The 27,409-nt window shown below is 35.9% G+C and overlaps 1 pseudogene; it reads left to right on the top strand.

The window, feature by feature from the left end:
• Nucleotides 1–25,213, top strand: part of LOC129233577 (natural resistance-associated macrophage protein 2-like) — a 62,737-nt pseudogene extending 37,524 nt beyond the window's left edge.
• The last annotated feature ends 2,196 nt before the right edge of the window (nt 25,214–27,409 follow it).

The raw sequence follows: 27,409 nt of genomic DNA, 5'->3' as shown, positions 1-27,409 counted from the left end.
CTAATTTTTGCTAAAGAGATATTGTCGCCAGATGCTGAGATACTTTTGGTCACCACAAAATGACGCTAAATAATTTCATACGAAATGTTTCCAAAATAAGTAGTAACATTTGGCGATGGTTTGAATTTGTGCACAAAGTCACATTAATGGAAGTTTTTGTGCTGTTTTTGGATTTGCCTAATTTAGTTGCTGGATTATTTTACAGTAAAAAAAGTTTTTAAAGATTCTTTGATTGGCGATATTTTGTGTACATGGTGAAAGCTGACAAACATTATTACGTAGTCTTTGACTTCAAAAACCGCGACAGTTGAAAAAAACTGCCAAATGCATCCGCTACTGAAATTTTTCTGCATAAATTTTAGCGAAGTTTCTGCTGTTAGATTGGATAATGATTAAGTGTCCAATCAGCACAAATAATCAAAAAAAAAAAAAAAACCATTAATTACACTGAATTTCCGTTTAAATGGAAAATAATTAGCCAAATCTAGTTATTATTAGCCAATCTTGGGGAAAAAACGTTACTTTGAGATTTGATTTGAGAAAAGCCTCAAACAGTCAGACGAAACACAAAAATATTCAACAATTCTAGCTATGAGCTGGGAGTTGAGATGATACACTAAATAATGAATTGGGTTGAGGAAAGCCTTCGAACATGGAACAAAAAAAGCTCATAACTCGTTTTTTATACAACTTAGAACTTTCTAACAGATGCCATCTTCAGCAGAAAAATAAGCGCTTTCGATGGACACATAATTTTAATATGTGCTCGTATTTTTTCACCGTCATATTGGGACATTTATGCGAAAATTGGGACTAAAATTGGAATAAAAAGGGAACTATCAATCGGATTTTTTTCGAACTGGTCTATAAACCTTCCCAGTACCAAACTGAACAAACGGTGAAAGTTTCAGCCAAATCTGCCGGGTAGTTTCTGAGATCTTAGGGAACAAATTTACCAAACTCCATTTTTATATATATAGATATATATATATATATATATATATATATATATATATATATATATATATATATATATATATATATATATATATATATATATATATCAACGCACAGCCAATACCGCTGAAGCCTCAGACTTGAAAATTGGCAGGCATGTCCACATGATTACGAAAGTATCCACTAAGAAAGGATTTTTTGAAATATCAATTTGTTCAGGAGAAATTAATTAAAACTCCTTAATTTCTGTGAAATTAAAACCTGTCATTGAAATTTAAATCCCTTATTTTCGGAGGCTTTCCTCCATTCAAATCATTATTCAGTACTTCATCTCAACTTTTGGTCAATAGCGAATTTTAAATTTGATATTGTTTTTGTTTCTCACGTGATTCTTCGAAGCTTTTCTCAAGTCAAATAATAATGTTTCTGTTTTTTGCTTTCATTTTTTCAAAACTAGAAACGAAATTTTTAAGAGCATCATCACAGGTGGACTATCCTTTTGAATTTAGAAGAGTGCAGTTTCCTGTAAAAGTTTGCTTTGCAATAACTGGCTATAAGTCACAAGGACAGACATTAAAAGTAGCAGGGATCGATTTAAGAGAAGATTTTTTTTCACACGGTCAATTTTTTATGCAGCTCGCTCCAAAGTCAGTTAAATAATTTTAGCCCCAGAAAAAAAAAAAAAAAAAAAAAAACTAAAAATGTTGTATACAAAGAAGTTCTTGCTTAAACATAGGTATAACAATAAAATGTGGATGGCCTGTGTTTGCAAACATAATCAATACTTTAAAAAGATCGTTAATAGTAGTTAAAGATCGGTTAAGGACAAGGGCATATATATATAAGGAGTCCAGGGTCCCCGGGATCCTCCCCAAATTAGAAAAAGTTATAGGTAATAAGTAATTATTATAGGGGATTTTCGAAACTAGGTGCACCAAGCACTGTTAACCCCTGCTAATTCCATTACCCGAGCAATGCCGGGTACAAGAATGCTAGTGTTTTATAATCTACTAAATCCGAGATAACACCCAAAGCGAAGAGAAAGGGATAGTAACTCTCTCCTCAGTGGGAAAATATTAACAAATTTATGAAACCTGAACATAAAATTAATGGGGTATGTTTATTGTTATAATCATCATAAGTATTTCTCTAGTCAATACCGCAGATTTTAATAATGTTTTGCAGAAAGTGCAGCTTAGTGTTTAATTGATTTTAAGTATTGTAAAATAAAATAATAGTTTAAAAAACTAAAAGAACACGCTTTCGTAGCAAAATGAACTAAGAAGTGAAAACTAATCTTTGGATGATAGTAGTTGACCAATCACTCAATTTTAATGTAATACAAAAAAGCGTGGGGCGCTGTCTATTTACATTTTTGCTTGGACAACAAATGGAAGAAATTCAAGACAACTGATACGAAGCCCCCCCCCCCCCCACGCTTTTTGTATTACATTAAAATTAAGTGATTGGTCAACTACTATCATCCAAAGATTATTTCTCACTTTTTAGTTCATTTTGCTACGAAAGCGTGTTTTTTTATTTTTATTTATTTTTTTTTTTAGTTTTTTAAACTATTATTTTATTTTTCTGTTTTTTAGTCTTATATGTTGGAGAATTATCAAGCGACGAAATTATTTATAAAACGAGTGCGAGGTAATATCTTCAAGTTAAGACAAGGGCCCCCAATGGGAAGCTACTGTGAGTCATCGATGTATGTTTGCGGAAATCATATTTATATTATTTGAAAATTTGAGATGCATTTGAATAAAAGTTCTGTTAACAATGGTCTGATCAGCAATGAATTTCCAATTAAAGGCTCACCTTAATTTTAGCATGAAATTAGTCAAAAACAATTATACAGTGGCTCCCAAAAGTCTTCGTACACCTTCGACTTACAATGAAATAGGCCCCAATCCATTGGTTAGAATTAATATTTCGGAATAGGTTATTTAATTATAAGATCTATGATCTATTTTTAACAAAACTACATGAAAAGTTTTTAAAAAATATTAAAGCTTAATTTTTTAAAAATCAAAAACCAAAAAGTGCCGAAATTTTATCTCACAAAAGTCTTCGTACACTTTATAAAATGTCTATATATTATTGAATAATATAACTTTTGATTAAGTTATTAATTAGTAGAATATCATACAGCATTCATAATACCTTTTAAATGTCTGGGAATAAATTTCATTCTTTTTCTTTCTTTCTTTTTTGCGTAATTTCTGCGTAAGTGTTCAACCACACTTCGAGTCTTACTATTTCTAGCTCTATTTTCGTTTTGAAGCCCTATTTTCGTAATTTAGCCCTCAGATATCTATAAATACGTTACATTAAGTTAAAATCTGGAGATTGAGGGGGTATTTTCTATATTTTAGGACAATTTTCGAGTCACTAGACGCAAACCTTGAAAACCGTGTGCTTCTTATCGTTATCTTGATAGAAAACAAAGTTGTTTCCAATAACCAAATTTTTGGCTAAGAGTTCAAAATTGGTTTTTAAAATATTTATAGGAACAGCATGATTCATTATTTCATCAAAAAATTCTAAACTACCAAGTCCTGATGCTGATATGCACCCTCACACTAAAACACCTCCACCGTCCTGATTAACTGATCCAACTAAGTTCTTAAGATTAAGTTCATAATTTTTTCTTCTACTTACAATTATACAAAAATTTAACCAAAAATGTTGAATTAATTTTTATCTGTAAGTAAGACGTAATTCTAAAACGTTTTGAGATTGTTTATCATTGATTTTGCGACGAAAAGCGTAAGCTTTCTGTTTTTCGCACGATCAAGAAAATTTCTGCTGGAAGAGGTCCCATTTAATCCAGCTAATCAGAGAACTTGACGAACAATTTTAGGTGAAAACTAAATGTAAAATGTTTCTTTTAACTCTGCAGAAACTTTTACATCACTCAAATGTGTATTTTTCATAATTTTTTTAAATTTAAATCTCCGATTACGTTTTGTCAACTTTGCCGGTTGACCTTTTCTTACCTTGTTTTCGGTCCGATTTCTTACTTTAAAGCATTTTATCAAGCACTTTCATATACAAACAAATAAATTAACTACATGAGAGACATTTCAAACCAATTTACCTCTACTGTGGGAAAAAAATTCAAATTTTGAATGGTGTTTGCGGTTTTTTACGAATACCAGCCATTTTATAGTAATAAGCACAATATTAAGGAATAAATAAACAAAAAATTAAAGCCAAATGGCTTATAAGGGTCAACACACTGCAAAAATATTAATGAAACGACATATGATAATTTTAAACATTAATTTATTCGAAAATATTTGAGTGTACAATGACTTTGGTGGCGTGTTATTTCTCTGTCTCTTTGTTTTCTGACCCATTTCAAAAAGAAGATCCGTCAATATTTTGAAAAGAACCAATGGGCTGTATTTAGAATGACTTAGGAATGATGTGAAAAAATATTGCACTTCATATTCGAATTCAGTTTCGAGTTATTTTGGTTTTACTAAAAAATTTCAAAGTGTACGAACACTTTTGGGAGCCACTGTATTTCATGCTCTAATTACCTTGGAACAAATTTTGTCTGATGCAGAAAAATTAAAGGTTTTTGTGGATATTTTTAAATAATTTTTGAGAGCATTTTTTAATATATTTTTTAAATTTTTTTCCTTTATCACATTGTTGGATTTATGCCAAAATATTGATTAAAATTGGAGGAAACTAACAACTAAAAGAGTTAATTAATTAATTTGATTATAGAATTGCATTGTCATCGGGTCTGAGATCGCGTGCCAAATTTCAAAAAAATCCGATCGCAGGAAGTGGGCGAAATTTGAGCTGCAAGATTCCGTTACAAGATACATACATACATACATACATACAGGTGAAGCTAATAAAAGCGTGTTAATAAAAAAGTAAAAAGATATTTTACTCTCTCATCAGAAGTAAATTAGCACAGTAGAAACTCTTTAACTCTTTAATTTAAACTAATTAGGACCGGAGGGGGGGGGGGGAGTCTGACTGGTCAAATCGCTCGGATAACAGAACATCTCATACTTTTCCCATGTTCTGTACATAACACAACAGCTAGAATAATATGGCTACAACGGATCATACGTGTTACAGAAAAGAGATAAGTGCATTGCAATGTAAAATGTTGGTTATCTAATTAATAATTAACACAGAATGTAAGCATTATTACAGCAAAAAATTGTTTTAAAAAAAAATAATTTTATTTACGTCATCTTGGTGGTGTCGGATTAATGGACGTTCGGATTACCGAGATTCGGTAATCCGAACGTAAGAGGTCTACCGCTTTCCTGTACTTTACAATAGACTAATTGGCATAAACTGATGAAAAAAACAATTTAAAAAAAATTAAAAACAATTTGCCAGAGGAATCCAGGTTTGACTGTCCGGTGCCCCCCTGTAAAAACTATTTATGTATCTTCCCTGTTCCATGGCACAAATTTAGTGTTGAAAACAAACAAAAAAGCTAAAATGAAAATTTAAAATAAAGAAAACAACTTGGAATGCTTGACTTACCTCTGTGTGTAGTTCAAATTAGATGCGGACGACTTGGAAACCAGAAACTAATTGTTCAACGGACAAAGTTTACACGCCAATTGAAAAAATACACCGACTAGGGTAGATCAAAGCTACCCTCATGAAATTTTAAAGTAGCTCCAATATTTATGAAAATAAAATCACTTATCGCGGGGGAATCTACCCGCACGTGTAATTTATTTATTTATTTATTTTTTAAATTTATTTATTGACATCATACATTTCGAGTTCGTGCACTTGGTCGCTCAGGACCCGTATACGTGTAATTTCGACTGCGAGATTCCCAGAAAAAAACAATAACACTAACATGTGCTGCCAAATCTTAATGAAAAAACTTGCAGCTCTGGAGCACCAGCAGATGTATTAATTAACATTTTTAAAACATTCGATTGGAGGGAAATTCAGGTTGCGTTCGCAGAAGATGGGTAACAATCAGATTTGAAAAACTAGATGCATTTGAAACTTGCTTCTTTACTAAACTAGCGTTAAAAGCAAGTTCCAGAAATCTATTCAGATTTCTTTTTGTTTCATTATACTACTTGCTACATTACTTTTTAAATAGAAATAGGAGGAATAATAGGATATAATAGGATATAATTTTAATAAGAAAAAGGTAAGAAAGAAACGCGCGCGCGTATTACACGACAAACTACAAGAAAAAAAGTGCCAACTACTAGACAAGATGCTAAACAGCTTTATATATTACATCAGAGAGTTGCGAAATCGCAAAGAGAAGGAAATAACATCGACAGCATCGGTGGGAACAGAACCCACGACCTCCTTTACTGTACTCAGTCAGCTGCCAGAGCAAGCGCATTCCGCCGCTCCGCCAAAGAGCCCCCCATTGCAACTACAATTGCGTTGCTTGTAATGCGTTAGTTCCAGCTTCTTCACTCCACACTCAAGGCCTACCATTAAACGTGGTTTTACCATTGAAAAGAGATAAAATGGAGGGAAAGAAGACTTTCTTACGTGAAGCCAAGAGCCCAAGTCACGTGATAGATTTTAAAGCAAAGCATTGGAAGAAATCAGGTTTCTTTCGCTAGTTTCACGCAAAACGTCTCAACCATTCGTCGTTGTTGAATCACGTGACTGAGAGTCGTAGCCTCAGCTTTTACTCAGCCAATGATTGGACTAGCTCCCTCTATTTCTATTCCTACTCTAAGGGTTTTACCGGTTGGACAAGGTACTGTAGACATCTCCTTTCTCTCTCTATTTCTGTCCGGACAGTAGCAACCATTGATCCAGCAACTTTTAAGATATTGATTTGAAATGGGAATTTTGAAGGATTTTGTGTTCACGGCAGATGTATCTTGCACCAGTCGCCATTAGTGCACACTAATGTCTTCGACAGACTGGTATCGAATCCACGACTTTTCAGCCATGAACTCGGAGCCTTACCGACTGCGCTATCTCAACCCTAACCGACCACTATCATTACCTGTACAGGATGTAAAATATTACGGTGGTCATCACTGAGGCGTTGGACTAGTAACTGCACAGTAAGGTGTGCCACAAAACAACTTTTTTTTATTTCGATGATGGGTAGTACAGAAAATGTGTCATTGGTGGAGCAAAGTGCACATAAAAAATTCGAATATTTTCTGACAATTTCTTGATCGGCCGCAATTGGGTTGAAGTTTCGAAAAAAATGCTGTTTTTTCATGTTTTTAGCCAAATCTAGTAACAATAGTATGTTTCTGTGTTCGATGATGAGTTGCGCTGAAAGGGTGCCATTGGGGGCCGTGGTAGTCCGATTGGTAGAGTGTCGGATTCGGGGCTGGAGGGTCCTGATTTCGAACCTCGATGTTCGAAAATCCACCGTCGTCATTAAAGGGGACTGGGCGACGTTAAATAGGCTCGTGGTCTCAATGTCCTCCAAGTGAAACGATACCTCTGGGGGTGCTAGCACCAGGTAGCTATTAGCTCCTGGTCTAGTTCTAAATTCTCATAAACTGTTCGATCCGGTGATGGTGCTGCCATCTATCGGTATATGAAATAATGGAGGCAAGGCACTTAGTATGCAGTCCTCGACATAAATACAGTTGTAGTCAGTTGTGACTCGGAATCGGAAGATGCCATTGGTGGAACTATTCTATTCAAGAGTCACAACTGACTACAACTGCATTTATGTCGAGGACTGCATACTAAGTGCCTTGCCTCCATTGTTTTTTTATATACCGATAGATGGCAGCACCATCACCGGATCGAGCAGTTAATGAGAATTTAGAACTAGTCCAAGAGCTAATAGCTACCTGGTGCTAGCACCCCCAGAGGTATCGTTTCACTTGGAGGACATTGAGACCACGAGCATATTTAACGTCGCCCAGTCCCCTTTAATGACGACGGTGGGTCTTCGACCAGCGAGGATCGAACCCGAGACCCTCCGGCCCCGAGTCCAATGCCTTACCGATCAGGCTACCACGGCCCCCCCATTGGTGGAACTAAACTCCCATAAAAATGTTAGAGTGTGTGGTACAGTTCTTTTCTTTGCCACAAATGAGTAGGAATTTTAGCAATTTTCAGTTTTTTTTAACGTTTTCAATAAATTTCCTCAATTAGTAAAAATTTTGTTTTTGCCATATTTCTCCGCCATAATTATAGTTTTATCACATGAGGTGCATTTTTAGATGCTTGGTGCGTCATAAATTAACTACTTATTGCGTATAAAATTTTAAATGTGCCGTCCTACTGGACAGCCGCGGGTTCCCCGCTCGCCGGTCGAAGGCCCTCGGGTGTGATGATGGTGGCTGATGCACGTTAAATCTGTCGCGTTACAATGTCCTCCTAGTTTCCATTCCAAATCGATGGATCAAGGAGCTTCTGGTCTGGATCCAAAAACAGAGCTGTCTTCAGGACTGCATCCAACGAGTTGAACCGCGTGCAATGGTAAGGAGGAGTAAGTTTTGTGCGAGAGAGAGAGAGACAATTGAAGTAAACTAATTGAATTATTCGTTAAATTGAAATATTTTATTTATTAAACTTAAATCTAAAATATCTATCTATCTTATATAATTAAAAACATAGCGTGTATACCTAAGTATCTATGTCCAAGTTTCTTCTCTCGAACGACAGTGAAGTGACCATCGAACTAGGTATCGATGGATTCGTAATCTTCCCGTCTTCATGCTTGGCTATTTGACATAATTCTCCGATTGTAATTAGCGGAGATATCAATTAAAAACTATCAATTAGAGCACATAGATTTCGACAGAAAATGGCTATTTTTCGGAGGCTTTCCTCCATTCAAATTATTATTCAGTGCTTCATCTCAATTTTCTGCAACAATGCTTTTATCAAAATGTATAGCGGGAAGAAAATCATTGAGACGAAAGATCTGTTGCCATTTTTGTTCTCGAATATGAACAAGTAAAATTTCTTCTTTTGTTTTAAAGCCTTTTCCTGTAATCGGAGAATTTAAAACGTTTACTTTTTTTGGTTATTTTTCCGCAATCTGCGGCAAAATTTTACTGATTTTTTTTCTTTCTTTTTTTTTGTTCAAGCCTGAGCGTTGAACACGCGTCACTTGACATAACTTTTATTTTCGAGGTAGGCCGAGCAAAGCCGGGCGACGCAGCTTTTATTTAATAATTGTCATCAAAAAAGAACCGATTTTGACTCAGTTCCCCCTCCTCAGTGGTTACAATAATAATCCCTGTGTTTCTTTTGCAGGATTCCGTTATACGGAGGTGTCCTCCTCACCATCTTCGACACTTTCACGTTCCTCTTCCTCGACAGATACGGCCTGCGCAAACTGGAAGCTTTCTTCGCGTTCTTGATACTCATGATGGCTGTCACTTTCGGGTACGAAGTAAGCATGATTCGTGTAATACCCTGTTTCGCGTGAAGGGAACATGAAGGGTTGCTGTTTTATCGCCATTATTTGCTACATTTGTGGATTTCTCGCTGAACGGGCGATTCTATTTTTAAGGAGCAAAATTAGTCGGTGGATCATTTTGATTATTTAACATGTGATTATGCGGTAGTGAAAGCTATCGCAGTCGGAACACTTTTACAAATGAACGCTCACTATTATTTTCCTTAAGGGGAAACTCTTTCATTATTTATTTATTACTAGAAAATTGCCTTTTAAGATATGACGGGTGAAATTTGCTTCTACATTTGAACGAAGCAATTGCCTGTTTGATGATATTTTGGTATTTGAAATTTTAACCCTAACTCCCGTGGATAAACCCTGAACTCCAGTAGATAGCGTCCATTGCTAACCACATTTTAGTTTCTTCATTCATGGCCCCACTAAATTTCGCTTACACTTATTGGCCGTGACATCCGCTGACACTCATGGCAACACAGAGGGCGCTACAGAGAACCCCTGTTTCCATTACGTTGCCATTGATTGGTGGATGCATTGATTCCGTCCAGCGCCTCTTGCGGTCAAAATGAGCGACGTCCAATGAAAAATGATTTAACTTTGAAACTTTGATATTGATTGGTAGATGCATGAGCGGATCATAGTTGCATCTGTTTAACACAGAAAAGTCATAAATGGAAACGCCCGTTAAGCGTCAGCGCCATCTAGTGGGCCATGTTTCATTCTCCTAACGTTACAGTCTTACCAGCCTTACAAGTACAGCCTCGTCAAAATAAAACATTTCCCTGTATGTCAAACATTACCAAATAATATTATCAAATTATGCTATGACTAGTAGCGTAACTATGGGGTCTAGCGCCCCTGGCGAACTAAAAAAAATTGCCCCACCCCCTTCCCACTCCAGAGTCGCCCACATGAGAACTCATTGTGAACGGCAATTTTTTTTTTTTTATTTTTTAAACATTTTGATGAATTGATTCGACAAGGAGGCAGCAGCATTGTAATTGTTTTTCTTATTTTCTTTTTTAGAATTGTTTTCAATAATGTCCAATGTTCCTTCTCAGTAGATGTTATGTATATATATAAATATATATATATATATATATATATATATATATATATATATATATATATATATATATATATATATATATATATATATATATATATATATGTATATATATATATGTGTATATATATATATATATATATATATATATATATATATATATATATATATATATATATATATATATATATATATATATACCCTCTAGCTCTTTTTCTTGAGAGTTTTTTTTTTTTTTTTTACAAGTTTTAAAGCATTTTTCAAATTTTATGAACAAAAAAAAAAAGCTCTTAAATTTTTTTTTTGTTTAATCAATCGAAATGCCGCTCCCCCCGGCTGCTGCGCCCCTGACGAGAGCCACTCCTGCCAACCCCTAGTTACGCTACTGGCTACGACGCGAGTTTCGTTGTTGATGACGTCACAGAGCGTTACTCGGTCAGTGAATTGGCTATGAGTATTATTTATTTATTTACACATTTATTTATTTTGATATTTTTTTTCTTTTTGAGCAAAGGAGGTTACTTATTGATCTTCCTTGGACGTAGCTTAACGTTTCATATTCTATTGTTTTTGTGATTGGTTGATGGTGACACACTTCATTCTTTGCTTTACGTGTTTATTTATTTGTTTATTTATTGCTGAAAACAAATCTTTTCGTATCTTATTGTTGATTCTTTTCCTTTTTTCTCTCTCGAAAACACTTTTCATGGACGTTTTGTTGGAGTATACAGTTTAGATAGAAAGTTGAAATGAAATCTTGAGCTTGTTTCAAGTAAATGAAAGCTGTGAAGATTGTCTTCGTCTTTTTCAAACTTTATTTTCAATAGGATGTTTGGGGATTGTTGTCCTTTTTTTCAGATTCAACTTTATTTATTTTGGAAACGTCACTTACGTCCTTGTCCTATATTAATTCAAGTACTATACAGTTTGAGTTGAAGTAAAATCAAATGTGTATTTTTATTATTCCTCGTTTTTCATTTATTTTTTTTATTTTTTTCAATACGTTTCTTTAAGAGGCTCCTGTCTGAATTTAAATTGGGGGAGATGTTGTTTGTATTTGACAACTTGACAACAGCAAATTATTTTTTTTTAATACAATTGATTTTTTTAGACAGAAATTGCAAAAAAAACAAAACAAAAAAAAGTCAATGCTTCGAAAAGGCTCATCAAGGGGCGCTGTTTCCCTTTCTTACATCGCCTAAATTTGAATAATATTTACGTGTACTTTTCACCCGCTAGGACTTTTTTAGAAAGTCTTTTTTGGTTTTAATCTTGTTGTAAAAATCCTCACAAGTCAATCCGATAGTATTTTACGTGTCAAAGCTATAAATAACAAAGAAATTAATCTTAATAATCCTTCACAGTTAATTAGTTGTAGATCTTTTTAGTCATATGAAAACAAATTTATCTTTGACCGGGACATGAAGTAAACCGGACGGGACACCGAGATTTTGTCTGTAAATCAAGGTTGTCCCGATCAAACTGGAACATTTGGTAAAGGTTATTAATAGTGCTTTTCGGTTCATTACTTAAACAGCAATGATCCGCACGGTTCGGTTCGCGGGTCAAATGTAGTTCGCAGGTCGTAGGTAGGGAACCCAGTGGCGGATTTACTAGGGGGGGACCGCGCCCTCGGTGGCCGTTGTTTTCTAAAAACAATAAAATAGAATTGAAGGAATTAGTAGCAATCACCACTAATTTCAAGCATCAGTTACAATCCACAAATTTGCTTAAAATTAATTTTCGACAGTCAGTGTAGTCGAGGATGGACAGTGTTACCCACTTTTTAATTTGAACCTAAGTTTGCCCCTCCCCTCTCTTTTTTGAACTTTAACGATTTTTATATTTCTATATGTGTCGTCCTAACTTTTTCTTCCATAGACTAAACTATACTGGTATGATAATATACATCGCTATGACTTAGAACAGTGGTTTTTCAACCTTGGGGGTGATAGCTCCCGAAGGGGAGATTTGACACTTCAAAGGGGGCGATAAGTTCGTGAGGGGCGATGAGGGACAATTAGTATTTAAAATACAGGATAAAGGGGAGTGCAATTCACTCTCTGCCCCCACTACATGACTTTGGGGAGAGGCTTCGGGGCGAGGAAGAGCTTTTATGGCCTTGAACCGCCACCCCCTTGAATAGACTGTAAATCTGCCCCTGAGGGAACCACTGTATTAGCTGTGTGTGTGTGTGTGTGTGTGTGTGTGTGTGTGTGTGGTACCTTTAACGATTTCACTGTGTATTTAAATCGTAATTTTCAATGACAGTTCCAATTTTAATAACACGGCTGTTCGTTTTCAGTATGGCGTCGTGGAAGCCGACCAGGTGGAAGTCGTCAAGGGTTTATTCGTGCCCGGATGTGCGGCCTGCACCAGCAGGATCCTGCTGCAGGCAGTGGGAACGGTCGGTGCGATGATAACACCTCACAACCTATACCTGCATTCTTCACTGGTGAAAGTAAGTTTTTTGCAAAAACGTCTCTAAAAACTGCAGAGTCCCAATTTAATTACTTTAATTAAAGTGTTGAATACAAACTGAAATTCTAACGATGAATTACTTTGTCAGGATTGCATTAATCAATGCGGGGTGCTGGAATCCAATAAGATCATCTTTTCTTCATAAAAAGACATTTATTTCGCTAAAACTACAAGAAAACTACAGAGCCAAAAATATCTAGGCATTACAGCACCTTTTTCAAACTCCAACTAATTTCAATTTAATTTTTTACAGTGTTCTGACGATTTCTCGTGCGTCACAATTATCATTCACTGGTAACTCTCTTCACTTCTGTTCCCAACAAAAGAATTGTGAATAATTTTTTTTTAAATATCAGTTTCTAAACAGTATCTTTTGTTTGTACGATTACAATTGCGTATATTTCTTGCTGCTAAGATTAGGGGATCCAAAACTTTTCCAAGTCATAGAAAGATTGAGAACGAGAATTTGAAGAACGATAATTTTCTCATGGCTACCTGTTATTTCTCTCAATAATATACGACGTTCTTTTTTGAGCAATCACGATTGCTTATTGTTCTCACTTGACTGTTTTTGACGTTCCTTTGATTTTTCCCACCGCCACCCTACGCACCATCACCGTCGACGGGCTCCTCACGATGCTGCTCCTATAGCGAAAGTCGTCTCCAGGTTGCATCCATGTCCTACACACACGCGCATACATACACAGCTACATACACACACACACAAACACATACACACACAAACACATACACACACAAAAACATACACACACAACTACCCACACATTCATGCCTGCACACAGATACAAACACATATGCCTACACACACATACACATATCCCCCCCCACAGACACAAACACACATGCCTACACACACATACACATAACCCGTACACACAAACACATACCCCCACACACAAACACACACACACACGTCTACATACACACAGTCGTGATTGCGAAAAACATAATTTGAATTCAAGATGTCAAAATTCAAATTATTTTTTTTAATTATTATTTTATTATTATTATACTGGTGCAGACATGGATGTACATTTTTGCATACTTGTATGATTTTGCACGAAAAATCATGAAGTATGTTATAACTGGGTTTCCCCTCGTTGTTTCCTTATTCAAATAAATCCTTTTTAAAAGACTCTTCATAAATCGGAACACGTCTAAGCTCTCTTTTGTTACTTTCTTTTCAAGTTAACTATCTGAAACTGGGTGAGATTTATAAGAAACCACTGCACTTTAAAAACATCCAAGATTCGTTACCATTGACATTTCGTATTACCCCGGAGTACCGCGGCCACCCGTTTTGGGAACCCTAGGCATAGATTATTCATTTTTTGATAATGTCTTCAAGTACATTCGTAAGACTTTTAAGATATTGCAATTCATTAGCGTTTTTCGTATGACATTTAACATGAATAAAAAAAAATTTGGAAAGATAGACTAAAAATTCAAGCAAAATTATAACTTTCAGAAGCATGAAGTAATCATCTGGAGGTAATCTTTGATTTCCAAAAACTTGAATTTGTTGGAAAGAAATGGAAGTTTTTCTTCTTCTTCTTTCCAGTCCCGGAAAATCGACCGCAAATGCAAGGAGGATGTGAAAGATGCCAACCGCTACTACTTCATCGAATCCGCCATCGCTCTCTTTATCTCTCTCATCATCAACATCTTCGTCGTTTCAGTCTTCGCGGCGGGCATGAGCGGCAAAACGAACAGAGAAGTGGTAAGGCTACTTATGCCTTTTTTACTTGCAAACAGTGCTGATGTTATTGTTTTATTTAATTCTATATCTATATATATAAAAATGAATGTTTGTCTGTCTGTCATCCATGAACTCAAAAACTACCCGGCAGATTTGGCTGAAACTTTCACTGTTTGTTATTTTTGGTACTGGAAATGTTTATAGACCAGTTCGAAAAATATCCGATCGATAGTTCCTTTTTTATTCCAATTTAAGTCACAATCCATTGGATAAATACGAATAAAATGATCGGCTGCAGAAATGAATTCGCGTGAAAGATCTCATTCATAAGAAGTTAGCATTTTTCTTGAGTTTGAACAAATAAATTCTTTCTTTATTGTTTTATGGCTTTTCATGCAACGGGGGGATTTAAAACTTTTCCTATTTGATATTTTTAGCGATGGATTGATCTTGCAAACTGCGTGAGTACAAAATTTGAGTATAGTCACGGCTTCACTTGATACCTGGACCGATTATTATGAAAATTGCTATATATATGTATTTTTCCACGGAGAAGGTGCATAATATGCTCCTTGAAGCCACTCGCCACCAGGTGGCACTGCAGAGTAGCAACTTCTGCCCCGTTCAACTGATTGTCATGAAAATCAGTATAATGATGTATTTTTTTGTTGGCGTAGCAACGCGCGTCGGGTACAGCTAGTCATTTATATTTTTGGGGTTTTCCCGAGCCCTTCTTCCACTACAAAGTTGAAGGAAGCCTTTAGAAAGGGGAAGAACCATGAGCGAGGGAATTTACAAAAATTGCTTTTAAGCAGTCTATAATTTGTTTGTCTTATTAAAAGCGGGTATATATAATTTCTCTCGTGTTCAACAATAGTAATAGAACGAAAAAAATGAGTAATCAAATCATGAAACCTAAAATCGGTTTTGATCAGCACCGAAAACTTTTGAATTCAAGGTTATTTTTTTCAAAACACTCTACAAAAAAATGTCCTCTTATGTCCTCTTAGAAATTAATATTAATTAGTCATAAATGGTCTGTAGAAAGACCCTGAGAAGGAATTAGTTGCGTAAACCTGCGAACTTTGGATATTAAGATCAAACAAATCGAGAAAAATTCATTATAACAAGCGAGAGAGATTTAAAAACATTTTTAAGCGCTTTTTGGCGTTTTCGCCCCACTGTGCGGCGTGGCAAAGCGAATTCTCGTGAAAAACGGACAATACTTTGCGTCATAATTAGTCTTCACTCGACGTTAAATCCCGGTTATCACAAATTTGCCATTTCAACTGCGCTTGCGCGTGGACTTAGCTGATTTCAAAACTCTTGCTAAATTAATTACAAACATTTTAAATTTGGTAATAAATATGAGATGGCAAAAGTTAAAAATTAGAAATCACAAAGTTTTTTCTGATTTAGTTTTTAGGCCTCGGTAAAGATTGAATTTTGCGTCTTAATTATTAATGGATTCGGTGTCTGAATCGTCTGTCCTTTTTCAGGACCAAATTTTTAACCTCAGAAGAGCGTACTAGAATTTCAGCATCACTTCTAATACAAAGCCGAACCCTCAACCTAAATAAAAATGTATAATAGTACTAAGTTGTTTAAGCCTAACATAAAATATCCGCAAAAGACGGATTTCTGTACTCATATTCCAATCATTTTTGTAGTACACAACGTGTTTCACATTTATGTTAAATAAATATTTCCAAACTAATAAATATTGAAGCGTCATTTTTCTCTTAAGATTATCAGTTATTCATATCCGTAGTTTCATATAGTATATCACGAAGTCGCTGTGAAAATATTCTAATCGCATTCATTAATTTGGTGGGACTCTCGCTCAGCTTAAATAGAAACAAGCAACACGAAATCTTGAAACAGCTAAGTCCGCGCGCAAGCGCAGTTGAAATGGCAAATTTGGTGATAACCGGGATTTAACGTTAAGTATTAGTCTTCAGTCATGAAGTAAAGATACTCAATCTTTCATTTCAGATGGAAAAGTGTCGTCAAGCAGATATAAACGTTACAGACATATTCAAAGTAAGTAATATCTTGTGGTTGCAAATTTTGCATGAGAAAAACGCATCTGAAATGAGTGTGTATCTGTTGTATCATGCACATACCTTAATCTTAAAGACTATCTCTTTATATTTTAGGATAACAACGACACAGTGGATGGTGACATTTACAGAGGGGTAAGTAGCGCCAAATAGTTGAAGTTCATCCGGGGTAGACCGACCAGTGAATGAACCCTAAAGCGAAATTCGATTTTCAAAAATGTCCAACATCGTTCAAGACTAGCATTTGGTATATTGCAGTAAAAAAAGTTTAATTGATGTATGTCGTGATTTTTTTTTTAATTGAGTCTAAAGCAAAATTCGATTTTAAAGAATGTCCAACATCGTTCAAAACTAGCATTTGGTATGTGGCAGTAAAAGCATTTTAATTGATGTATGTCATGATTCCTTAAATATGATGAATAAAAATAATAAATGAAGCACAGAATCCACAAAAAAATATGACATTGTTCAAAGTTCACAAAAATTCGATTTAATAGTGGACTGTAATGAATGAATGAATTCAAGAGAATTGGCACAAAGAAACTCAAAACACAACTCAAGAATAGTTTCACACTCGGAAAAAAACAAAGCACCACTGAACTGGCATAAAGAATACAACACAATTAATTAGAATGTTGATCAAGGTCAAAGTATTTTTAAGCTGTCACATAAAGAAAAATCAGTGAATTTACGGTAATTATATTCATATAAAATGATAAATCAGGCGTGGGGGGGGGAGTAGAATAGCGTCATTTTCTTTATTCTTCCCCTTTTGGGGGGGGGGGGTTAACAACCCTCAGTCACTGGGAGGATACTCTGTAGGAAACCCATAAATTCATCAGATCGGTTCATGCAAAAGGAGAAATCCCAATTGCGCAACTATGGAAACACCAATTGCGCAACCACTTGAACTCCCACTAGGCTAACTGAGAAAGAGCACTGGCAATCAGAGGAAGAAGAGTGAACGCGTAAATATGTGTATTAAAACAGTGATCTACTAAAACCGAGTTATGCAGTGAATATACCACCTCTGACATCACTACAAATTCCCTGATTTTTACTTTCTTCTATATCTAATATATAGACATAGGCGGATTTACGGGGGTGCCAGGGGGTGCGTCGCACCCCTAACAATTTTGTTTGGATATTGAATATAATTAAAATTAATAATTTTTCATCCGGACACACAATTTAGAAAATAACTTTTCTCTAATCTACAATCCAAGTTAATTTGCTTGAAACTCAAAAAAAAAAAAAAAAAAAAAAACAATAATAAGCAGTTTATTGTGTAACCTGCGTGTGTCACCAAACTTCGCCAGTGCGAGAGAAATTTTGCAACGTATAAAGAAGAAGAGTATTTTTATCCATTTGAAAAAAAAAAGATAAATGAACACATTTCTTAAATTATTTAGTATTCAATGCTGTTTTATTGAATAATTGTATACTCTGGAACTGAATATTTATGAGTACAAAGTACAATCAGTACAATTTCTTGTACATTGAAATAACCATGGCTAATCAAGTCAAAAAAGAAAAAAGAAAAAAACATTGCTATTGTTATATACTTTATTAAAAATCATTAAAACTGTTTCAAGTTCTTACACATCATTTCAGTAAACTGCTATAAAATGTTCTCTGAAACCAATTAAAAACCAGCATTTTTGAGGTAAATTTTCAAAAGAAAGCCCCCCCCCCCCCATGTCCCACTAGATCCATGTAATTGCTTCACCCCCAGAATTCGCAGCCTAAATCCGCCTATGTATATAGAAGAAAGTATTGGATTCGTGCAAATTTTCGAATTTCGAATTTTGACGGATTTGAACGTTTTGAGGTGTGCTGAGCCCATTTCGACTATTTTTCTTTATGTAACAGCTGAAAAATGCAGTCGGACCTCCATATATCGAAGTACTAAATTATCGGAAAAAAAATTCGATATATAGAAATTTCGATATATAGAAACGATCTTATTTTGTCCAAAAAGTCTCCTAAAACATTAAAATTGAAACTAATTTTCGTGTATGAAATCCAATTTCAAATTAATACGAGCATCGGATTTAATAAAAGTTAATAATTAAAAAAAATAAAAGAAATTACATTTTTACGCCTTCATACATACATCTTCATTCTTCAATTCAACTTGATCCGCAACATAAGGGGAATTTTCGTTTTGACAATGTAATCGAAAGAAAAGTAAAAAATCAATCTACCTTATTTTTGAATGATTTTTACTGCAGCTAAAATGACTAGGAATGCTAATCAACAGACAAAAGGGAGAACTTGAAACTGATTTTACAATGTTACCGGTTACAACTAAGATTTGAAATAAACGTGAGGGAATTTAAGAACTTCAGAACGAAACAACGACCTATCTACACATCCCTCAACCCCAGATTCCTTATGAGTTTCGTAGCAACCTTTAGTGAACATAATTTTCTCCCCTAACCTTCATTTTTCATGAGACAAACAGTCTAAATTGGAAAAAAAATATCTACGAATGTCTCGAAAAAAATTCGATATATAGAGATTTTTTCGATATATAGAAACAGGTTTTCTATATAATGAACATGGAAATTTGCTGGGATTTCGATGTATAGAAAATTTTGATATGTAGAAGTTCGATATATGGAGGTTCGACTGTACTTTGACCTTGATCAACATTCTAATTATCTGTGTTGTATTCTTTATGCCAGTTCAGTGGTGCTTTGTTCTTGTCCGAGTGTGAAACTATTCTTGAGTTGTGTTTTGAGTTTCTTTGTGCGAATTCTCCTGAATTCATTCATTACAGTGAATAAAATATGACAACGTATATAAAGTACAAATTCAAAATGAAAAAAGGTTAAAAAACCAGCAAACAGCTGTTTCGGCACTCTAAAATACAAGTGCCATCATCAGTACAATTAAAAACGAAGACAATTAATTCCGGATAAAAGAACACGAAAACTACGTCAAAAAACAGGATCTCAAACGCTCCTCTATTGCTCAACATTGTTGGTCTTGTGGCCATAATTTTATTTTTCTTCCGCCAAAGGTTATTCACGAGTGTTCGTCCATTCATGATTTAGTTTTTTGGGAGTCATTTTACATATGGAAAAATGCTAATTTAATTCGTCAATGATTTGTCTAGCACTCCCCCTTTTCCTAATGTTTGGAAGTCTGTTATTTGATTTATTTTTTGTCCCTGACGTTTTCTCCTGAGTGCAACTGTCCTCTGTAGTTCTGACGTAACCTTGACGTCATCGTTTCCGGTACTGCTCTCATATCTTTTACAACTCGTCTCTCATTCCAATGTTCGCCTCGACTGTGTTTTAGTCGGGTTGAACCTGTCTTCGTTTTTAATTGCACTGATGATGGCACTTGTATTTTAGAGTGCCGAAACAGCTGTTTGCTGGTTTTTTAACCTTTTTTCATTTTGAATTTGTACTTTATATACGTTGTCATATTTTATTCACTATGCAGTACAAAGTTTTCGACTACTTTTTATGTATTCATTACAGTCCACTATTAAATCGAATTTTTGTGAACTTTGAACAATGTCATATTTTTTTGTGAATCCTGTGCTTCATTTCTTATTCTTATTCATCATATTTAAGAAATCATGACATACATCAATTAAAATGCTTTTACTGCCACATACCAAATGCTAGTTTTGAACGATGTTGGACATTTTTCAAAATCGAATTTCGCTTCAGACTCAATTAAAAAAAAATCATGACATACATCAATTAAACATTTTTTACTGCCATATACCAATGCATATTTATTTTCAGTGTCGTACCATCAGGCCACATAATAACTAATTACAATGGCATAACTTTAATTGCATAACAAAGTGTTAACTATATGGGCAGTAAAATATTCCATTTTGGATGGGAATGCTTTCCGACAAGTTTAAATTGTTATTCACACTCTCAGTAACACTGTCACTCATCTGTTACTTATTAACTAAGAACAAAGGAAAAAAAAACAGATTCGGTATCCCGCCCTTGGCATTCATTTGAACTTTCACGTCTTGAATTCAAATTATAAGTTTTACGCAACCACGACTAGCGATAGGACACTACTCGCTAAGTTTTTTGTTTCTACAAATGGAACGTAGTGGAAAAGTAGAAAAATTCGAACCCGTCTATTATATAATCTGTGATTATTTCTAGATTAGGGGCCGTGGTAGCCCGATCGGTAGAGTGTCGGATTCAGTGCCGGAGGGTCCTGGGTTCGAACCTCGATGGTCGAAGACCCACCGTCGTCATTAAAGGGGACTGGGCGAAGTTAAATATGCTCGTGGTCTCAATGTCCTCCAAGTGAAACGATACCTCTGGGGGTGCTAGCACCAGGTAGCCATTAGCTCCTGGACTAGTTCTAAATTCTCATCAACTGTTCGATCCGGAGATGGTGCTGCCATCTATTGGTACATAAAAATAATGGAGGCAAGGCACTTAGTATGCAGTCCTCGACATAAATGCAGTTGTAGTCAGTTGTGACTCTGAATAGGAATAGGAATTTCTAGATTAGGTAATGCGAGGTAAATTATTACCATTAAAAAGGAAGTGGTAGTTAAGAGGTGGTAATAGAGGTGTGGATATTATGACCAATTTGGGCCCATACACTCATCATAAAGATCATGTTTACAGCATGTACCGTCATGGTATTGTTATTACTTAGCAATCTTAAATGATAGGAAATTAGTAATCTGGAAATTTTGCATTTCGATGAAGTTTTGCTTCTTGAGTTCATCGGTATAGGTGTTTCTCCTCCAAAAAAACGTAATTTTACGCAAAAAGAATCCGTTTTTTAATGAAGAATCTGCTTGGGTTAAGCCTTGAAAAAAAATGAATGAACGCAAACCGCAGACGATTTGCAACCATGACGTCAGAAATTAGTCTCTCTAAATAAATATTAAAAGCAACGAGCTAGGCTTATTCTCGTCGTGATGGTAATCTGAAAAATCAAAGGAACATCAACTATGGTCAAGTGAGGATTAAAAGGGATCCGTGATTGCTCCAAAAAATCACCTTAAAGAAATTAAATTTAAAAAAAAATAATTTGAATTTTGTCATCTTGAATTCAAATTATGTATTTTTCGCAATCAGGTGTGTGTGTGTGTGTGTGTAGGCGTGTGTGTTTGTGTGGGGGTATGTGTGTTTGTGTGCGGGGGGGGGCGAGGTATGTGTATATGTGTGTAGGCATATGTGTTTGTGTCTGTGTGCAGGCATGAATGTGTGGGTAGTTGTGTGTATGTGTGTGTAGGTGTATGTGTGTGTTTGTGTGGTGTGTGCGTGCGGGGGGTATGTGTATGTGTGTAGGCATGTTTGTTTGTGTCTGTGTGTTGGCATAAGTGTGTGGGTAGTTATGTATATGAATGTGGTGTGTGGGGGGATATGTGTATGTGTGTGTAGGCATATGTGTTTGTGTCTGTGTGCAGGCATGAATGTGTGGGGTAGTTGTGTGTATGTGTAGGTGTCTGTATGTATGCGTGTATATGCTTGTGTATGTGTGTAGGTGTATGTGTGTGTATGTGTTTGTGTGTGTGTGTGTAGTTGTGTGTATGCGTGTGTGTGTGTAGTTGTGTGTATGGCGTGTGTGTGTGTAGGTTATGGACGCAACCTGGAGACGGTTTTTCGGCTATAGGAGCAGCATCGTGAGGAGCCGGCCGACGGTGATGCTGCAGAGGGTGGCGGGGGGAAAATAAAATCATAGGAACGCCAAAAACAGTCAAATGAAAGCAATAAGCAATCGTGATTGTTCAAAAAAAAAAAATAATAGTGCAAATGTTATTAATCCTAGTTTTTAGAACAAAAATTTCACGCATCGTTTTTATCGTGGTTGTTTTCTGCAGGGTATCTACCTCGGTTGTCAGTTCGGACCAGCGTGCATGTACATATGGGCAATCGGGCTTTTAGCAGCCGGACAGAGCTCGACCATGTCCGGGACGTACACCGGACAATTCGTCATGGAGGTAAGGACTCTTTTTTCTTTTTTTTTCCCCTGCAATAATCATAACGTATATCTTAATGCTCTTCCCCAGCACTTAGCACATTGCTTAACGCATGAAAATCCCCAACTGCCTTATTCCCCATCCGATTCGAACCTCTGTCATACAGTGTTGCCAGATTGGGGGAAATTTCCCCATTTTGGGGAAATCTGGTGCTCTCTGGGGAAATTTTGGGGAAATGGGTTTTGAGGGGAATTCTTTGGGGAAAAAATTTTTTCTTGGGGAGAACCTGGGGGAAAAAATTGTGATTTGCGAAGCAGAGTAGTAAATGCGAGTAGAAAATAAATATTTGGCTATTTCCTATCTCTCGGTCAGGCGCTTGTATTTATGACTAGTGGCACCCGCACGGCTTTGCCCGTAGTAGAAAATTAAAAGGTATTTTGGAAACCCTGTATATTTAGAAATAATACATGATGAATTTCTCACCAATTGGCTTGCCCACGTTACGGTTCCACATTATAACTTGGTAGTTTAGTCGTCCATCTTATGATAATTTCGTCGGGAAAATGTTCTTAAAACTGGAATAGAAAAAGAACAAAATCGAATTTTTGAAAAATCGCTTAAAGGTGCACACCCCCATGCTACAAACTGATTCTTTGCCAAATTTCATGAAAATCAGTCGAACTGTCTAGGTGCTATGCGCGTCACAGAGATCCTGACAGAGAGAGAGAGACTTTCAGCTTTATTATTAGTAAAGATAAAAAATATAAAGATAAAGACAAAAAAAAAAAAAAAATGGGGAAAAAAAAGTTGGGGGATTTTATTAAAAAATTTCGCTATATGGGGGAAAAAAAATTTTTAAGAGGCAAAAATATCAGAGAAAGTCGATTCATTTGATAAAAATATTAGTGGAAAAATAATTTTTGTATTTTGGGGAATTTTGATAGAAAACATCGCTTTTTGGGGAAAAGTTGAGAGGAAATTGGGGAAATCTGGATTTGACCATCTGGCAACACTGCTGTCATACACCCGAACCCTCCGATAGAAGCCTTCTGCAACCAATAAGAAGGTTTCATTCGGAGGTCCTTTTTGTCATTTTTCCGATTTTTCAGGGCTGCAATCTATAAAGGGTAAACAAATACACAGCAACAGTTACATATTCTTATTAGCTTGGTTCCTGTGATTAGTTTTTACCATATTTAATTTTGTGGTTCCGTCCCCTACGCGAGTTCCCCCCCCCTTTGAAATGAGTAAAGTTTTTACATTTGACCTTGAACTTTAACCTGTTGCCATTATTTTTAATTATTAAATTACAGCACGTAAGACTATCCTCTTATGCACTTTAACCTCAAAGCGTAAAATTAACTGCAAGATAAATGTAATTTAAATAGATCTTGGTCAAAATGCAAAAGTCTAAAAATTCCATTTTTTTACTTCGAAAACCACTTTTGATGACCTCTAAAAAATCAAAGGTCCAGTTGAAGAAAAAATATAAAAGTGGTTTTAAACATTCTTCATATGTAGCTTTTAGGGATATGAGTCCAAAAAAAAAAAAAAAAAAAAAAATTAAAAATGATAGAGCGCACACATTCGTCAAAGCTGTTTGGATTGACACATACGTCACTTTAGTTTGCGGGATATTACTGCTCGCGTAAAAGATAGAGTTCTAAATATTAGAGTTCTTAATGTCCATGGGGAATCTTTATCTTTTCTTTATTATTATTGTTATTATTATTATTACTAATAATAAAGCTGAAAGTTTCTCTGTCTGTCAGGATCTCTGTGACGCGCATAACGTGTAGACCGTTCGGCCGATTTTCATAAAATTTGGCACAAAGTTAGTTTGTAGCATGAGGGTGTGCACCTCGAAGCGATTTTTCCAAAATTCGATGTGGTTCTTTTTCTATTCCAATTTTAAGAACAAAATTATCATAAGACGGACGAGTAAATTACGAAATCATCATAACGTGGAACCGTAACATGGGCACAAGCCAATTGGCGAGATACGAAATCATCATAACGTGGAACCGTAACATGGGTACAAGCCAATTGGCGAGAAAATTCACCATGCATTATTTGTAAATATACAGGCGAATCAAAAGACCTTTTAATTTTTCTATTACGGGAAAAGCCGTGCGGGTACCACTAGTGTCTCATAAAACTCCTCTATATGCGTGCGTATTACATAGTGCATATGCTCCAGGCTCTAACCACAATAAAAATTTCACAACTAGCTAAAGTAAGAGTTCTTTAACATCTGCCAAGGATTTCCTTCATTTAAAAAAAATCATCAGTCCGTAAACACATTTTCGCAAACTTTTACCCGTCCGCGGGTCATGAAGGGTTAAGAAACGCTACAAGAGGCTCTCTTTCTACCCCGCAGGGATTCCTCCACATCAAGTGGGTGCGCTGGAAGCGAGTCCTTCTGACGAGGACCATGGCCATCCTGCCCACCATCTCCATGGCGCTCTACCAGGACGTGAACCACGTGAGCGGGATGAACGACTTCCTGAACGCCCTCATGTCCATGCAGCTCCCCTTCGCCCTCCTCACCACCTACCTGTTCACGTCATCCAGGACGGTCATGGGCGACTTCGCCAATGGCGTGTAAGTTGCTTCCACCCTCCTGTCGCTCGTATTCTTCTTTCGTCAAATCAGTTTTGTCCATAGACTAATAATAAGAGTAGATCGAGCTTTCCCAGACTTGCTGATGAAAAAATTGGTTCATGGATACATCATGTGACTGGTGGAAGGCTTGGCGAAAACTTTGGCAGCATGGTTGCTAGATGGCAACATTATCTATAGTTTGGCACTCGACATGCATTTTAAGTAATGTGTTTTCATCATAATTTTTTTCCAGGTGCAGAGATTGAACAGTTTTTCTTTTAGTTATGCATTATTTTGACATTAGTAATTAGTTTTTGATCACAGTTTTCAGCAACTTTTATTTCATTCGGAACTGCTACGTCAGCGTTGGCGTGAACGTAATGGCGTAAACGTTTTGCGTTAACGCAAAAATGTACTAATCGGAATCTTAAATTGAAATTGTAGGTAAAAATCTTACCGTTTGCCGATTCTATTTGGGCGCTTGCATCTTTAATTGCTTAGAGAGTAATTGAAATTGAATAAAGAAAATGCACAATACTATCTAAACGAAAAACTCGCTATATTAACAAAATATTTACAACTTGGAATAACAAATTTACAAATCGAACTCCATAAATATTCCGCGTTCCATCAATTCCATTTATTTTATTTCTTGCAGGCGTTGATCGTCTGCTACGATCAACGTCCGCTGTTGCTAGGATATCCACTAGTCACATGGTTTGGTTCATGAGCATTAAAGGGTTGCCATAGCTCGGTCTACTCTTATTATTAGTCTATGGTTTTTTCACCTGCACTGCTCAAGTGCACATTTTTCATTTCAGGAAGAGCAAACTCTTCATGGGCATAGTGACGACATTCCTGATAGGCCTCAACCTCTATTTCGTGAATGATTTCGTGGGCAGCAACTTCCCTCAAAGTGTTACCGTCTACTTCTTCTTCTGCATCTACCTCATCTTCTACGTCGCAGTCGTCACGTACCTCGTAAGTCTTACATAACGCTACCAATTTTGTAACACATTACAGTAAAACCGGTAAAGTTGACCACCCTTGTAAGTTGACCACCTGTCTAAGTAGACCTCTATTTTCAGGCACAGAATTAGATTTTATCATATAATTCAACCTCTATAAGTTGACCACCTTCTTAAGTTGACCACTAAAGTAGTGCACCGCAAGTGGTCAATTTACACAGGTTTCACTGTACAGTATACTCCCTATTATCCGTGTGCGGATTATCCGGTTTGCGGATTATCCGTGCATCATTTCGGAATCACACTTTTCTAAAGTTTCGATGATGATATCGATAACATCATTGAGGAAGTTAAAGAAATCGAAGGTTTTGAATCAGTTGACGCTGAAAATGTCGAAGAGTTGTTTAAAAGCGACGTATGTGAATCAGGGTTTCAATGTCTAACTGACGAAAATATCGTTGAACTTGTTACTGAATCAAACGCAAGTGATGATACCGAAAACGAAGATGAAGAACATGAAGAAAATACAATTTCACATTCTACTGCTCTACAATCTGTAGAGCATTTATTGGACTACATGAGTGAAAGAAGTTACGATTACGGAGAAATAATTGCAGAAAAAAAAAAAATTCGTACGGACATACGCAACAATTTAAACAAACAAAGAAAAAAAATGTATCACCGATTTTTTTTAAGCAATAAATTCCGAAGAAAAGTTCCTGGTTTGTGTGAGTATATACATTGTTTTTTCTAATTTCCCCTTAAATAGTTACCCTGCATATTCCTTAAATAATTTTTCGGATTATCCGTGTTTTTCGATTATACGTGCTACGCCGCCCGGTGATTGGCACGGATAATCGGGAGTATACTGTATTTTAATTTTTTCCCTGTGCTCAATTTATTGTAATTTCGCTAAATTAAGCGTTTATTCGACTAATTTTCACTGAACACGGCCTTACTTTTTGAAGCTTTACTCATACGTTGTTTTTCATGCATTGCATCAGTTAAAAATAGAGCTCCGTGGATTTGCGAGTGGACGGTATGAACTATTGATGAAAGATAAAATGGAGGGAGCAAAGACCCCAAGTCAGGTGATAGATTTTAAAACAAAGCATTGAAAGAAATCAGGGTTCTTTTGCTAGTTTTACGCAAAACGTGTCAAACATTCGTCATTGTTGAGTCACATAGTCTTTGCCTCAGATTTTGCTAAGCCAATGATTGGACTTGCTCCT

Source organism: Uloborus diversus, unplaced genomic scaffold (genome assembly GCF_026930045.1).
Source record: "Uloborus diversus isolate 005 unplaced genomic scaffold, Udiv.v.3.1 scaffold_538, whole genome shotgun sequence".
Taxonomy (NCBI): domain Eukaryota; kingdom Metazoa; phylum Arthropoda; class Arachnida; order Araneae; family Uloboridae; genus Uloborus; species Uloborus diversus.
Note: the sequence above shows the minus strand (reverse complement) of the source record. Positions and strands in the feature narration are given on the sequence as shown.